Below are 4,237 nucleotides of genomic sequence, written 5' to 3'. Positions count from 1 at the left end.
GTTTATTGATTCAGTGACACAGAAAAGTCAAATATCAGAGACAGAGCAAGCCTTTGATGACATTGAGATAGGAACACAAGGCACAGAGCTAAAGTTCAAACTAGACACTGGTGCGTGCACAAGTAAACATTATTTTTCTGAATAAGTACCGCAGCTTGACATTTGAGTGCGAGCTACAGCCCACCACGCGCATACTGACTGGTTATTTACATTTAAGTCATTTAGCAGACGCTCTTATCCAGAGCGACTTACAAATTGAACAGCTCCCAGTAAAAGGCACATGCACTTTCAAATGCAAATACAAGGAAAGTGACATGATGTTGGACTTTTATGTTGTTGACACTAGAGCACCTGCAGTGCTAGGTCTTAAAGCATGTTTAGACATGGACCTCATCAAGCTAGTTTATCAGTGACAGCACCAGTAGAGACAGAAAATGTACTGGAGGAGTTGACTGATGTTTTTACAGGAATAGGATTATTCCCAGGAGAATGTACCATTCACCTTGACCCAGACGCAACCCCTGTGGTCTGCCCACCGAGAAAGATTCCCCTTGCTCTCCGTGCCCGTCTGAAGAAAGAGTTGGAGAGCATGGAGCAATCTGACATAGTCACCAAGGTTACAGAACCGACTGACTGGGTAAACGCCTTAGTGGTGGTGGAGAAACCACGCAGAGGCAAGCTCAGAGTATGTCTCCACTAGAGGTCGACCGATTATGATTTTTCAACGCCGATACCGATTATTGGAGGACCAAAAAAAGCAGATACCGATTAATCGGCCGATTTATTAGATTTTTTTATTTTTATATATATATCATACACACACATTTTTGTAATAATGACAATTGCAACAATACTGAATGAACAATGAACACTTTTATTTTAACTTAATACACAGCTCTGAAGTGACAATGATACTGAAGAGTCTGCTTAGGAGACAAATACTCTCAACTGTTTGAATAAAAATAGAGTTTAAGTTACCTGTGATGAATGTTGAAAACAAAAACTTTAATTTCTATATGCAGGAAATCCTATTTTAATAATGGGCATGGTAAGAATTGACAACCAAAGTGCGAATCATAATTCCCATGACACCTTCTAGCAAAATCTGAAAAGCGGTTCCTTCATTTATTCCATAGGATATTTTTAGATTCACTTAAAATAAGGCCTGTGTTTCGTGTAGGCTTACACCACCGTGCCAATTTTATAACTGTGTAGATATCCATAGGACAAGGTAACTCTGATCAATATTGGCTAAATATAAGCGAAGATTATTTTTTTTGTAGAGTGGATTTATGAAAATATGTTGACAAACGTCACCTTATCCTAGTGAGATGTACACGGGTATCAAAACATCGAGGCGGTGTAACGATCGTCGTCATATTCCTCCTCCTCGGATGAGGAGCATGGATCAGACCAACACGCCGCGAGGTATGTTGACATAATGATTTATTAGACACCAAGACGAAACACGAAGCACACTTAGAAATAACAAAATAACAAAACTAACTAAACAGACCTAAACTTAAGAACTTACATGAAACGAAGAACGCACGAACAGACTAGACAAAACGAAACAGTCCCGTGTGGTAACGGATACGGATACGGACACGGAAGACAACCACCCACAAACAAACAGTGAAAACAGCCTACCTTAAATATGGCTCTCAATCAGAGGAAAGGTCAAACACCTGCCTCTAATTGAGAACCATATCAGGCAACACATTAAACCCAACATAGAAACACAACACATAGAATGCCCACCCCAACTCACGCCCTGACCAACTAAACACATACAAAACAACAGAAAACTGGTCAGGAACGTGACAGGCGGTTTAAACCTGCACGAAACACAGACCTTATTTGAAGTAGATCAAGACATTCTCTATGGAAGACATGAACGGTAAAATAACGAGGGAACCCCTTTCACGTTCAGCGGCAAGTTATTACAGGAATTATAACGCGTCGACTATTTCTCTCTAAACCATATACCTTTGACTAATCCGGAAACTATCACCTCAAAAACAAAACGTTTATTCCGTTCCGTATTTTATCTAACGGGTGGCATCCATGAGTCTAAAGATTCCTGTTACATTGCACAACCTTCAATGTTGTCATAATTACGTAAAATTCTGGCAAATTAGTTCGCAAAGAGCCATGCAGCCCAAACTGTTGCATATACCCTGACTCTGCGTGCAATGAACGCAAGAGAAATGACACCATTTCACCTGGTTAATATTGCCTGCTAACCTGGATTTCTTTTAGCTAAATATGCAAGTTTAAAAATATATACTTGTGTATTGATTTTAAGGCATTGATGTTTATGGTTAAGTAACACATTGGAGCAATGACAGTTATTTATTGATTGTTTTTTATAAGATAAGTTTAATGCTAGCTAGCAACTTACCTTAGCGTACTGCATTCGCTAACAGGCAGGCTCCTCGTGGAGTGCAATGTAATCAGGTGTTAGAGCATTGGACTAGTTAACTGTTGCAAGATTGGATTCCCCGAGCTGACAAGGTTAAAAATCTGTCGTTCTGCCGCTGAACGTTCCTAGGCCATCATTGAAAATAAGAATGTGTTCTTAACTGACTTGCCTAGTTAAATAAAGATTATATAAAGGTGTAAAATACGAGGGAAAAAAACGGCAAATCGGCGCCAAAAAATACCGATTTCCGATTGTTCTGAAAACGTGAAATTGGCCTAATTAATCGGCCATTCCGAACACCCCCATTATCCTTTACCGACGCTAGATGGCATCACACACAAGCTAGCGGGAGCACACTACTTCAGTGTCATGGACGCTAGATCAGGCTACTGGGCTATCAAGCTCACAGAAGAGTCATCTAAGCTCACAACATTCAACACACCGTTTTGTGAGGATCTGTGTTTATTGCACTATAACCCAATACTACATCACGTGATTGAATATTAGCAACTGTTGGCCTGGGCGCCTGGGTGTCTGTGTCTGTGCTGGAAATAACAGTTAGCCCCAGATAAGTGTGCTGGGAAGCTGTGGTTAGCCTTGAGCGAGAACAGTGTGCTTTCTATGCAGGTGCAAGTGGCTCAAACAATGTTACAGAACTGTCTGACCTCAGTCTCTGGGGTGTGGGAGCGTAATCTACACAGCAACAGCGCCGGACACCAAGGAGCGCCAAGAGGCTGGGACCAGCCTGAGCGCTGGCGATAGGCTAAGCAAGTTTAAACTCAGCCTCTACTGTGATAGGCCAACATACGGGTTGGAACTACGTCCATCACAGTATAAGAACAGCTGTTTACTTACATCCTGCCAGTTCCCTGTTCTACCCTGCGAGGTGTTACAGTGAACCCGTATATACGAAAATTGCATTTACCATTTATCGCTTGAGTTTAATAAAAATACTTAAAATATATTCGGGGACTCTGAATCACATTTTGTCCTGATACCAGATTTGAATTGACGCAAATCCTTTATAGTTTGGACGCTACAGATTCCGTCGCCTGCCCTTTTGGGATTATATCAGCCCAAGACGAGTTTCAGCGAAAGATCGACGAAGTGTACGAAGGCCTCAACGGAGTTGTGGCAATTGTGGGCAACATCCTTGTCTATGGTCGAACCAAAGAGGAGCACGACCGAAACCTCCGCGCGATGCTGCAAAGGTCCCGCGAGAGAGGAGTCCGGCTCAACCCCGAGAAGAGCACAGTCGGCGCTACAGAGGTCAGCTACTTCGGACATCTTCTCACAGCGACTGGAATCAAGCCAGATCCACAGAAGATCTCAGCCATAAAAGAAATGGAGCCACCAAAGAACCGTGCAGAGCTGGAAACAGTGCTTGGCATGGTCAACTACTTAGCCAAGTTCGCACCCAGCCTCTCCAATGCTAATGCACCCCTGCATCAACTGCTAAAGCAGTCCAGTGAGTTTCTCTGGGACAAGCAACACGACATTGCTTTCCAGAAATGTGAAAGACTTGATCAAGAGAGAACCAGGACCAATCCTTGCCTACTACGACCCAGACAAAGAGCTCAGACTCCAAGTAGACGCGTCGAAGTATGGACTAGGTGCAGTGCTACTGCAAGAAGGAAAGCCCATCGGCTACGCTTCCAAATCTCTCACAGACTGTGAAATCAACTACGCTCAAATTGAAAAGGAGCTCTATGCCATTCTGTTCGGATGTAAACGTTTCCATCAGTACGTATATGGACGACAAGTCATTGTGGAATCCGACCACAAGCCCCTTGAGTCAATCATGAGGAAACC

This window comes from Salvelinus alpinus, chromosome 18 (genome assembly GCF_045679555.1).
Source record: "Salvelinus alpinus chromosome 18, SLU_Salpinus.1, whole genome shotgun sequence".
Lineage (NCBI taxonomy): Eukaryota > Metazoa > Chordata > Actinopteri > Salmoniformes > Salmonidae > Salvelinus > Salvelinus alpinus.
The sequence above is the reverse complement of the archived record's forward strand: the minus strand, read 5'-3'. Positions refer to the sequence as shown.